The sequence below is a fragment of the Notolabrus celidotus genome, chromosome 11, assembly GCF_009762535.1.
Source record: "Notolabrus celidotus isolate fNotCel1 chromosome 11, fNotCel1.pri, whole genome shotgun sequence".
NCBI lineage: Eukaryota > Metazoa > Chordata > Actinopteri > Labriformes > Labridae > Notolabrus > Notolabrus celidotus.
The window spans coordinates 2,444,525-2,458,077 of NC_048282.1; the positions used below are offsets into that span (position 1 = coordinate 2,444,525).

A 13,553-nucleotide genomic window follows, 5' to 3' on the forward strand; every position below is an offset into this window, starting at 1 on the left:
GTAATATAATGTAATTCAATATGATGTCATAATATAATATGATATAATATAATATAACATAATAGAATACAATATAATATAAAACAATATAATATGATTTGATATGATATAATATAATGTAATATAAAATTATATAATATAATACAAAATAATCTAATCTAATCTAATATAATTGAATATAATTGAATAAAACATAATATAATTGAATATAATGTAATGTGATATAATATAATGTAATACAATATAATACGATACAATTTAATATAATATAAACAAATGTAATATAACATAGAATATTATAATTTAACATAAAATAATATAATATAATATAATATAAAATAATATAATATAATATAATATAATGTAAAATAATATAATATAATATAATATAATAACACTTAAATAAAACGTTTTAGTTTTTTGTTTGATTTTTAAGCCTATACGGCTAAAAAAATTAGTTATTTTTTATCCCCTTTTTTTCTTAATAAAACTACAAAAACCATGAAGTATTTTAACTCCCCCCAAAAATAAAATTTAGTATATAACTCTTAAAATCCCAAAAGGTATGATATAGTGAAGGATTGGATGAAACGTGGAGCTTCAGTCGTGCTGTCACATAGGAAGCTGTGTTCCCTCAGTAACCCCCAACACTTCTGATGCTCGTGCACTTCCGGAACTTTCGTAATGCCTTTTCAGTGCGGAGCGCGTGCAGGGAGCCTCGGCACCGGCCCTCCTCTTTCAGAGAGAAACTGATGAATGAGTGAGGCGGCAGACCCTGCCCAGCATCTCATTACCACTCCCGAAATAAAGCTTTGTACCTGGAGGAACTGAGCGCAGACCCGGGGACGGAAGGTGAGAGAACACAGCGGCTTTTATTCCTGCTTTTTCATCCTTTCTTTCTTTCTTTTCTTTGTTTTTCTCTCTCTTCAGTCCGGTATGCGGAGCGTCAATTAGGCTCCAGACAATAGAGGAGCATGCTTCACTTTGCACCTCTGCTTCCCTCAGTCTGCAGTGCTGTTGCAGCCTCTTCCGTGTTATGAAACGAGCACGCGGTTTTTCCTCTTTCACAACAAGCTCTCGTAACAAGCTGTGACCGCGGCACCGCTGAGACCTGCAGCGGGACCCCCGAACCAGCATTCTGTGGAGTCCCATCTGAGGGGTTAGAGTGCCCCGGTGGATCCAATGAGCTCCTAATATGTCTGTTATCTAACTACCAGTTAGGCTGTGAGGGCAGACCAGAGTGGCTTATGTAAAGACTTATGTAGTTATGTAAATTAATAGATAATGTCATGTCTGTTGCCTTATATTTTAATAATTGCATAAAACCTGATCTGATCAGCGATGTGCAAAGTGCTCTTGAACCCTTAAAGTTGTTCTAAGTTCAATGTGGTAGTTAGATGAAGCAGAGGAGCTGCAGTAGAGGAGTTCAGAGGTTAAATAACAGACTGAGCATCAAGATGGTTCAATGTAGCAACTCTGAGTTGTCCAGCTGACTCCTCTCCTCCACACACTGATTTCTTAAAGTAGGATGAGCTGTAATAAAAGTGCATGGAGCGTACAGGCTGCTATGTGCTAGCCTACTTCACTGGAGAAGCCTCCTATCAGAACCAGTTCCCTTCAGAGGAAAAGCTGTCAGTGTTTTAACTTTACACATGAGTCCATCATGTCAACAGTCACAGGAGGTGATAGTGTTCGGCTACTGGAGACCTGAGGGGGAATAGGTGAGAGTCATAAATTAACAAAGGGACCAAATTAAAGCAACACACAAGAGCTCCAGGTTCAGACTCGGAGTCAACATTTAATGTGGTTCAAAATGTGACTTTGCTGATTTGTCGTTGCACTGACGATGAAGAGTTAGAATAAAGGCTGTTTTCTAAACCGCAGACTATCCTAGCTGTACTGATTTAGTCTAAATTCAGTATGTAGTGTGAACAAAAGCAAAATCTGCAGTATGCCAAAACTACCAGGATGTCGTACTGATTCAGGAAAATGTCAAGGTCTCCAGCAGACCAGTCTCCATCACATACTGTTTCCCACAATGCACAGCGCTAACTTCTTCTTTTTTCCGTGTATAGCAAGGGCGCTCAGTTTTTAGGTGCTGTGAAAATGATTAAACTCCACATAAACCACTTCTTAACTTTTTAAATCATAATTGATGTTAAAGAAGCAGTTTATCTATCAGCTTGGTCGTTGTTTACTTCCGCTTCCTGAAACCAGAAATCCAGTCACGCCTGACCCAGCATCCTGCAGACCAGATCCAACAGAACAGACAGACTACAGACTACCTTCAAACTGTCCCTCCAGGAAGTTGCGATTTCGCGATCGCAACTATCAACGCAAATTCAACCAATCAGTGCGATTTTTTTCGCGGCCTTGCAATTTTATACAATCAGCGCAACTTTCCCGCAAATTTGACCAATTACCTTAACCTCAGCCGCTGTACATCATTGGTTTCATCATCAATTTCACTTCTTTGGAACATAAACGTAAGTCCTCACTTGATCGGCACTTTTCAACAACAAAACACGCACAGAGAACGGGTGAAGAGAGGGGACAGCAGGCAGGACAAGTGACCATGACAACATTGTTATTTATACTAGAGTTATTAATTGAGGGGTTCAGTGTTAGCTTGGTCTCTACCTGCAGCAGGTGTGCTTTATCCATGCATCTGTCTCATCTTCATTGATGATTTTTACCCACGGTGTGCGTAAGTGACAAAGACACAACAGGGGGACGTCTGTTTAAAGGTGACATATCACGCTTTTTTCATCAATATATATTGGTCTAAGAGGTCCCCAAAACATGTCTTTAAAGTTTATGCTCAAAAAAACACTTTGAAATCAGATTTTGGTCTGCCTGAAAAGTCCTTTTTCTTCAGTCCTCCTCAGAACACTCTGTTTTCCCTCTGACCACGCCCCCTCAGGAAGTGGATGTGCCTCGGCTCTCCAGCACGTTGATCTAATGTTTACATGTTGGCTGAATATACACGGCTGCTCAGAGATCGCGTTACTTCAACCCTCTGAATCTGATCCTGACGGAGAGGCGCTTGTAGCAGGACCTTTCTGAAGGATTGGTCATAGATTTAGTGTTTCTTGTTGTTTTATTTGTCAGTATGTCGACGTGTGTCTTGGTACACAGCTACAAACATGTAGCTATGTGGCTATGCTAACTAGCGCTAGCACTTATCCATGATAAATAAAAATCATCCACTAGATCTTCAAATCTGCAGACGTGGGGAGTAAAACCGACCTCTGCCAGAAAGGCAGCAGGACCTTTCTGAAGGATTGGTCACAGATTCTGTGTTTCTTGTTGTTTTATTTGTCAGTATGTCAACGTGTGTCTTGGTACACAGCTACAGCTACAGCTACAGCTATTAACATGTAGCTATGTGGCTATGCTAATTAGCGCTAGCACTTTTCCATGATAAATAAAAATCATCCACTAGATCTTCAAATCTGCAGACGTGGGGAGTAAAACCGACCTTTGTGTTTATTAAGACAGCCTACAACTAGCATGCCTCCCTCCTAAGCTCCTTGTTAGCACACGTGTGTGCAGGTAATGAAAAACGGAGGAGGGATTCAGTATTACTTTATACAGTCTATGGGCTGAACAAGCTCCGAGCTCTGACTCCGTGACAGACCGGATATTGTTGTGACGTATGAAAAACACTGAAAACTGAAACGTCTTGTTTCAGCACACATTTACAGAAAGGTGTAGAAATCAGAACAGGGGCAGAATGGATTTTTTTCATTTTCGGGGGGTTTGTAGACATGCCAGGGAAACATATTTCAGGTAAAGAACCATTAAAAAGTCAATTTTGCATGATATGTCACCTTTAATATTTGATGTTTGACGTTGTTGCCACCATTACTGTAAAAAGCTCTGCATCTACAGCTTGAATTAATCCAGTTTGGTGAAACATCAGACACATTTAGTAAGCTTGGATCAACTCATAGTCATCAAAGATGCAGATTCATTTCAGAGTGCCGTGAACTGACTGTCTTAGCCTGTCACTGCGAGGTGCATTCAGGGACCTTCGTAAATGTGCAATACAGCCCTTTCATGGCATTTTTCTGTGAATCAAGAGAATTAAAACACAGTCACAGTGGACATATCAAGAATGTTTTCTAAAAACAACTGTAATTTAGCGTATTTGCTTAACCCTGAGATGTTATTGGGGGAAAAAAGCCCCCCAAAAATCGCAACTTTACCGCAATTTTTTCAAAAAGCTGTCGCAAAATCAGGCTTTTTGGGACGCAACAATCACAAAAAAATCCAGTGAAATCCTGGAGGGACTGTTCAAACACAGTATGTACTGCATACTAGGGATGGGCATTTCAAGCCAAAATACTATTAGATAATCATTGGCATCTATTCGACGATTATTCGAATAATCCCCCCCCTGTGACGCAGTGTGGCGTGTGTGTTTACATGTTACAGCCATGCTCAGTCTCTAAAATACATGTGTAGTAGTGTGAGATTCAGAAACGGAGAAAATCACAGTGACTGTCGCTAATGTTTTCTTCTTCTTTTGCTTTTAAAATGAGAAAATATTCTCATTAACTCTTCAATTTTTACAAAGTGAACCAATATTCGAACATTCAAAAATCATTGGCCATCCCTACTGCATAGCATACTACATTTCTAGGTAGTATGTACAAGGCAGTTTCAAAAACAGCCAAAGAGTTAGAACTGGCTAATTACCCACAATGCATCTCCGCCAGCAGAGGTTCTGGTAATGATTCAGCTCATACACTGTAAATAAAAATGGACAGCGTTGCTCCGCCTCTTCCCGTTGTACAGTTCTGAAGCAAAAAATCCCTCTCCTGGGCACCGCCATTGTGCAGCCAGAGCCTGTGAAGCCTTTGTAATAAGCTCCGCCCTACAGCGTAACGTCACAAGACGCTGTGTGCCCTTTGAAGTTTCCCTCTATGGCGGCTGTGAATCAAAGGAAACCCGGAAGTAAAACCCCGTTTTTAAACTCTAATAACTAACGAAAAAGAAACTTTTCAGAAAAAAGAGGCCTTGGACACAAAACAGTCAAATAATAACTACATATCACCACAGCATACAGATGTGAGAAACATTCATACGACGTGTATTTATTTTTTAAAGTTTGACTGCTCCCCCATTCAAATGAATGGGGGAGACGGATTTTTTGACCTATACTGCAGCCAGCCACCAGGGGGCAGTCACACTGCTGAAAGCCTCACCACCAGGGCCGTATCCGGCACGCTTGATTCAGCTATGTTAGCTTCTCTAACCTATGATGCAGAAGTCTGCTAAGCTCAAGCTGCCACACCCAAAAAAAGTTGTAGTCTTCAACTCCTGACTCGTTATTTATGAATATCAGACTTCACATTTTACTCCAGAGCCACAGACGTTTCTATCCCTGTGTAATATCTGGAAAGATGTGTTTTTGGTAACTTTAACAGTTCCTGGTAGAACTTGTAAGTGTGATCTAAAAGTTAGTTAGAATATGTCTCAGTTTCCCCCCGTGACGAACACCTTTTGTACTTCAATCGTTTTCTCAGATTGTCTGTTCTATGACCCTCAGAGAAGATGTGAGCTCATTAGATGTAGGAGAGAGAGAGAGATGGAGATACTGAGAGCGAAGAAGAAAGTGGAAAAATGAGAGACAAGCCTTTGAATCAATACCCAACACGCCTTCCTGTTGCACTTCATACTGGTCACTTGAGGTTGCTGTGGGTGTTGCCTCTTTAAGGAGCTCTGTCTGTGAGATTGTGAATATGAGTCTAAAGTAGTAGACAGGAGTCCTTGTTTGATTTTTAGGAATATGTAACAGGAACATTTGATGCTGCAGATTTAGAAACTCATCATCTGTTCTAATCATTCAGAAAGAGAGTATGCTTCCAGCTGACACATGGAACTCACAGCTTTCTTTGAATAATATGAACAGTGGCTTCATTCAGTTGGGAGGGGTTTTGCAACTCTGATTGGGCGTTTTGTTACCAAGTCACATACTTTACCAAGTTGAATAACCTGTGGTACAATGATTGCTCTAATGGTCTGATTTTCAGGCTTCATGCTGTCAGGGTTGATTCAGAGAGATTTGTTCAGGTATCCAGCAAACCAGACGCAACTTTAGCTTTTTTTACTTTTTGTGTAATCTTTCTAACAGCTTCAAAAACCTCAGGACGAATGGTGATGCATGAAATGTAGACTTTGCTGTTGACATCGTGAAATATTGTTTTCAAATTGTTATGCCTTCTTTCGTGTCCTGAAAGCTAGGGTTGGTAGTCACGGAAAACTAGCATGAATTTGAATGTAGCATTTCCTCAGGACTCTGTCTAACCCCTCCCCTTGGAGCTCCCCCAAAAACGGCGCCCCCGCTCACATGCACGAGCGCCGCTGATTCACGACCATATGATGGTGACTGATTCAAAACCGGTCCTCAGCACATGGTTTGTGTTTTGCACTACGTCAACTCATGTCTCACTCAGCGGTAAGAAAACACCAAAACATTCTCATAGTGAAAGTTAAAAACACAAACAAACATGAAATGTACGCTCTGCAGGAGGCGGGCAGAACGGCAGGACAGGATTTGATTGGTTTCATCGTTTGGCTCCTGATGGCAGGGATTGGTTGGTGTTTTCCCAGGTTTACTCCGGCTGTAGATAGCAGCTTTTTTTACCTCTTTTTAAGAACACATTATGTTTTGCTTACCATCGGGACATAAAGATCATTTAAACCATCCACCCATCCATCCATCTTCTTCCGCTTATCCGGGTCCGGGTCGCCGGGGCAGCAGTCTCAGCAGGGAAGCCCAGACACTCCTCTCCCCGGCCACTTCCACCAGCTCTTCTGGGAGGATACCGAGGCGCTCCCAGGCCAGCTGAGAGACATAGTCTCGCCAGCGTGTCCTGGGCCTTCCCCGTGGCATCCTCCCAGTCGGACATGCCCGAAACACCTCCCCAGGGAGACGCCCGGGAGGCATCCTAACCAGATGCCCGAACCACCTCATCTGGCTCCTCTCGATCCGGAGGAGCAGCGGCTCTACTTTGAGCCTCTCCGGGATGTCTGGTCTCCTGACCCTATCTCTAAGGCTGAGCCCAGACACCCTGTAGAGAAAGCTCATTTCGGCCGCTTGTATTCGCGATCTCGTTCTTTCGGTCACTACCCACAGCTCGTGACCATAGGTGAGGGTCAGAACGTAGATTGACCGGTAAATTGAGAGCTTTGCCTTCTGGCTCAGCTCTCTCTTCACCACGACAGACCGGTACAGCGCCCGCATCACTGCAGACGCCGCCCCGATCCGTCTGTCAATCTCCCGCTCCCTTTTCCCCTCACTCGTGAACAAGACCCCGAGATACTTGAACTCCTCCGCCTGGGGCAAAGACTCCCCTCCGACCCGGAGAGGGCAGGCCACCCTTTTCGGACTGAGCACCATGGCCTCAGACTTGGAGGTGCTGATCCCCATCCCCGCTGCTTCACACTCAGCTGCAAACCGTCCCAGCGCGAGCATTTAAACCAGTATAACAAAAAGTGGATCTAAATCTGACCACCAACCCCAGCTTTAAAGTTAGATAATTGAATTTGGAGTAAATTGAAATCATTGATTTGATGCACCTATGGTTTGTTTTCTGCAGTGAATGATTGTAAATAAGAGGGAAAGTTGTATAATCCTACGTTTTGAAGAAGCAGAAATAGTTAGAGATCATTTTAACCAGTATAACAAAAAGTGGATCTAAAAGTGGATCTAAATCTGACGACCAACCCCAGCTTTAAAACTCTGAGTCCTGCAGTTAGAAGGTGTCAGTTTTGCTTTTTCAGCCTCCCCTGACTGCTGGTGGAGTATCGTAGCAGCTCAGTGCAGCAGACTGTCTGGACTGTAAGCTTTAAACTTGTGTTGTGTTGGACTTGTTCAGAGAACATATGGGTCTAGTTTCAAAATTTACAATAGTCTGCCACATTGAATAATATTTTCATTATGCAAACTCTAAAGTACAAAAGGAGGATGTCATTCCTCATTATGTGTCTGCTCTTGTATTTGTGTGTTTGCTTCTATAAACAATCCCACATTGGTAACCCAGGCTTTATCCATTATTGTGTAGTTACTGAAATGCATATTCAGTTACGAATGTTTTAGAAACAGACGCCTGCAGCTTAATGTTTGAAAAACCACTTAATGTAAGTCTGATTTTGGTCCAGCTTAGACCCACATCCTGTTTGTTTTCAACCACTGAGACGTCTCCTGTGGTGGTCTGCTTGGATGTACTGTAAAAACAACAATACATACGACTTGTTGGAGTGAACATTAAAAAAAGTGCACACATTTTAGAATTTATAAAACTAATGACATCCTGATGTCGTATCAGTGCTTCAGCTGACAGAAGCAGTTCTGAAAACCTTTAATGGTGACATATCACGCTTTTTTCATCAATATATATTGGTCTAAGAGGTCCCCAAAACATGTCTTTAAAGTTTATGCTCAAAAAAACACTTTGAAATCAGATTCTGGCATGCCTGAAGAACCCTCTTCTTCAGTCCTCCTCAGAACACTCTGTTTTCCCTCTGACCACGCCCCCTCAGGAAGTGGATGTGGCCTCGGCTCTCCAGCACGTTGATCTAATGTTTACATGTTGGCTGAATATACACGGCTGCTCACAGACCCGCGTTACTTCAACCCTCTGAATTTGATCCAGAATCTGATCCTGACGGAGAGGCGCCTGTAGCAGGACCTTTCTGAACCATTGGTCACAGATTTAGTGTTTCTTGTTGTTTTATTTATCAGTATGTCGACGTGTGTCTTGGTCCACAGCTACGAACATATAGCTATGTGGCTATGCTAACTAGCGCTAGCACTTATCCATGATAAATAAAAATCATCCACTAGATCTTCAAATCTGCAGACGTGGGGAGTAAAACCGACCTCTGCCAGAAAGGCAGCAGGACCTTTTATGAAGGATTGGTCACAGATTCTGTGTTTCTTGTTGTTTTATTTGTCAGTATGTAGACGTGTGTCTTGGTACACAGCTACAGCTACAGCTACGACATGTAGCTATTTAGCTATGCTAACTAGGGCTAGCACTTTTCCATGATAAATAAAAATCATCCACTAGATCTTCAAATCTGCAGACGTGGGGAGTAAAACCGACCTTTGTGTTTATTAAGACAGCCTACAACTAGCATGCCTCCCTCCTAAGCTCCTTGTTAGCACACATGTGCAGGTAATGAAAAACAGAGGAGGGGTTGAGTTGTATTTTATACAGTCTATGGGCTGAACAAGCTCCGTGCTCTGACTCCGTTACAGACCGGATATTGTTGTGACGTATGAAAAACACTGAAAACTGAAACGGCTGGTTTCACACACATTTACAGAAAGGTGGAGAAATCAGAACAGGGGCAGAATGGATATTTTTCATTCTCGGGGGGTTTGTAGACATGCCAGGGAAACATATTTCAGGTAGAGAACCATTAAAAAGTCAATTTTGCATGATATGTCACCTTTAATAGTAAACATCAGATACACACTTTAAATCCTGCTTTTCAGTCTATGCTGCACCTTACAGGTAGTATGGGCAATGATTTTCAAATATTTGAATATTCGTTCACTTTGTAAAAATCGAAGAGTTACTTTGAATATTTTCTCATTTTAAAAGTAACATTTTTCATCGTTTTTACCGACCTGCCAGACGGTGGCAATAGAGCATCTTAAAGCTGTTTGCTAACTGCATTAAGTAACAGAAGAAGAAGAATGCTAACAGCATTAAATAGGAAAAGAAGAAAACTGTACCTATGGCGTCGGCTACGACAGGGTTTCCCAAACTCTTCAGGCTTTGACCCCCAAAATATAGGTGCCAAAGACTCACGACCCCCACTGTCCCTGGATGTAATTAAATGTAGCTTCATACTTCATTTGTCTGGTCTACAGGAATTTAGCCTATCTGCATGCACATGTGGCTGAGTGGCTGTGTTTCCTGTGCTGCTATGAATTAAGCTACTGCTACTGATGTTTTGTCGATATATTTACACCAATAAGTAAAATATGCAATTACTCAAAAAAACTAAAATACCTGGCAGACTTCTCGCAACCCCCTTCGTGTCTCGCGACACCCACTTTGGGAACCACTGGGCTATGGTGTCAATTCGGCACAGAAGTAGAAACCAGGCTTTAGGTTGTTGTGTATGAATTTGTTGTCATTAGTCGTGTGGTCTGTCAGACTCAGTCAGCTCAGCCCATTTGTTTAGAAACCAGCTAGAAACGGCACAGAAGCTACATCTCATACTCCTGCAGACACCCAGGGACCGTCATCCCACAGAATTTAGCTAATTCTAAGAAAGTGTAGCCCAATATTAAAGTCTGTGTAGGTGTCTGTACTGCAGAGAAAAGTCACCACGCCTTACTTAACCCTCAGAAGCCCCTTTGTTTGTTACTCTTCCTCCACCTGTAGTGCTTTGATCAACTGCTTGGGTCTGTGGGCTTCAAAGAAGACAACAAATACCACTGTTTTTTTACAACAACAATGTCCTGCTGTTTACTGCGGACGCAATACGAAGCCTTTATGGACTGCAGGACAAAAAGGGAACAAGACTTAAAAGGCAGATATTTAAAGAGAGGGGACACACTTTGTGGTAGCCTAGGCCTAGGGCCTAGCCTGGCCCAGAGAGCTACTGCGGTCACAAGTGGGACGTCATTACAGCAATACTTCAGGACCTTTCCAGCATATCTAGTGTGTAATACACCGACTACTGACAAGACCTCATACAACCCCACTTCAAAAACTGAACTACCCTTTAAAAATGCATCTTTTAATTGATTCTAAACACAAGAATTACAATCTGAGCAGTGACAAGTACTCGACATTAAGATGCTTGGAAAACACGAACAGATGTGTGCGCCGCTTTTTGTCCCAGAATGAAAAGCCAGATGAAAACCCCGGATCATTAAATGCTAGAATGGGAGATAGGGACAAAAAGGCAATTTGACTGCTGTTGCTCTCACTGACCGTTAATCTCACAACAGTGGGGGAGAGCTGGAAGCACCAGTGTCCGTCTGACCAGTCCTTGTGAAAACATTGAGGGGGAGAGCGATAGATGTTGGGCGGAGCAGTCAGACTGACCTCTCCTCTACTCAGACTCTGGGATGAGTGAAGCCTCGCAGCAGGGTGTGGAGATGGAAGTAGAGATCTTACTCCTTATGGCCAGAGTGTTTAAAGCACTGAGGCAGTAAGAGAAGGAGGATGTGTGGAGGAATGTAGGGCGACTCAGACACTGACCTCCTCATGTTTTAGTAATTCTTTAGAACAACATGTCGGGAGCAGATGGACCTCCTGTGTGTGTCTGCTCGGCTAAACTAAAGCTTCTACATCTTTTATAGGAGTGGAGATTTTACAGGCACGGTTACAGCCTATAGTTGCCCTTTGCCATTACAAGAGGTAAGACATTTGTGGAAAGATCCTTGTACAATATCTTCTGTAATTTGATGCTCATATAGCTGTCTGCAGCCACAGCTGGAATTAAAGGATGAAGGGAGACTTGGACGTCGGGATGAAAGCGATGACAGCAGCAGGAGGAGGCTCAGTTGTCAGAGCAATGGTCTTACAAGTGAAAGGTCACAGATTCAATTCATATTCCTGACAAAGTGTACTCCACTGTGACATTTGGTTTGTCGAGTAAAAGAGAGACCTATAAATATACGACACAGATAAATGCAGGAACAGAAACTGGAACATATATGAGGAAATCCACTCCTCTTTGATGCAGAACATGAAAACAGTTTCTCTGTGTTTCACAAGGCAGGTGTCTGACCGAGCTTCAGCTGAGGGGTTGGAAAAACACAGTAAATCTCTAGTTCAAAGATAACATGAAAGATGTTGCTTAATGCTGCCTTCAAATGGAACTCGTAAAGTCATGAAGTGGTGTGAATGAGTGGTTTGGCGTTCAAGTGGTGAAACCATTGGTAGTCAATGGTTGTATAATATTTTTTTTTTTTTTGTGTTGCCGTGCGGAGGGACAAATCAGAAGACAACAAAGTTAATGATCAACCTACCGTGGCTCTTCTTGGACCTGTATGTAGCTAATGTTAATCAAATCATGTTCATGTAGCTCATTTAGCTGTTCTAACCACAGACCCCATCAGTTTCATAGTTCTGTAATGTATTAGCGTGAAACTGGAGTTTATGGGCTCCACCATTTCTGTCAACGTCATTAGACACGTCACAACCATAGACTATAATAAGTGGACGTAGTCTCCATGACGTGCCGGATCGTTGGCGGGTGTCAAATTAGAAATGCTGAACACAACCTAGCGTCTGTCAAGCTAGTGTGAGGTAAAGGGGTGGTCCTTTAGCCTCCTCGCTAACAGCTACAGTGTCCCCGCCAAAACTTGTAAACTGATGAATGAATTACCCTGTACAGTGTGTGCTGATAGAGAAATGAGCTCTTCAGACCTAAACAGTTTTTTGAACCAGGCTGTAAACATGTTTATTTCTGCTGTAAAGATCGTCTTCTTTGAATGGGTGTGTATGTGGTTTCTGGTGTTTCTGCAGCAAGCCTCTAGTGGACACTCCATGAACTGCAGTTTATAACACTTTGGCGTGAGCTTCATATTGTGAGACTGGAGGTTGCAGATTGGTCACAACTCATGAACTCACTGCCTTCAGAAAAATTTGATTTACCATGATTTCATATGGTAATTTCTCATGAACACGGTAAACCGATCACATTTGAAGGCACCATTAATCCCACAGTGGGGAAACTTCCAATAGTGATACTGTTTTGATTTGTGTAACTCAGACTGGAGAGGAAATTTGTCAGAAAGAAGACTGCATTTCCCATGAGCGCCTTCACCAACTGCCTAATGATGCGGCTCTTGTCAAAGTGTGCATTTGTGGAGGAAGCAAATGAATCGAATACAGATATTTTTAATGTGACTCTCTTTGTTCAAGACAACTTTTTGCAGGATGCAGAGTGAGATTTTTATTCTTAAAGCTAGGGTTGGTAGTCACAGAAAACTAGCATGAATTTGAATGTAGCATTTCCTCAGAACTCTGTCTAACCCCTCCCCTTGGAGCTCCCCCAAAAACGGCGCCCCCGCTCACATGCACGAGCGCCGCTGATTCACGACCATATGATGGTGACTTATTCAAAACCGGTCCTCAGCACATGGTTTGTGTTTTGCACTACGTCAACTCATGTCTCACTCAGCAGTAAGAAAACACCAAAACATTCTCATAGTGAAAGTTAAAAACACAAACAAACATGAAATGTACGCTCTGCAGGAGGCGGGCAGAACGGCAGGACGGGATTTGATTGGTTTCATCATTTGGCTCCTGATGGCAGGGATTGGTTGGTGTTTTCCCAGGTTTACTCCGGCTGTAGATAGCAGCTTTTTTACCTATTTTTTAAGAACACATTATGTATTGATTACCATCAGGACATAAAGATCATTTTAACCAGTATAACAAAAAGTGGATCTAAATCTGACCACCAACCCCAGCTTTAAAGTTAAATAATTGAATTTGGAGTTAATTGAAATAATTTATTTGATGCACCTTTGGTTTGTTTTCTGCAGTGAATGATTGTAAATA

General features: G+C 42.2%; 1 protein-coding gene across 1 annotated transcript in view; it reads left to right on the top strand.

Annotated features, from left to right (window-relative positions):
- Positions 1-614: 614 nt before the first annotated feature.
- LOC117821375 (helicase ARIP4-like) overlaps positions 615-13,553 on the top strand; it is a 123,150-nt gene continuing 110,211 nt past the window's right edge. Inside the window, exon 1 of the mRNA XM_034695586.1 lies at positions 615-852. The gene's annotated coding sequence lies outside the window, so the exon portion shown is untranslated. The remainder of the gene's footprint in view (positions 853-13,553) is intronic.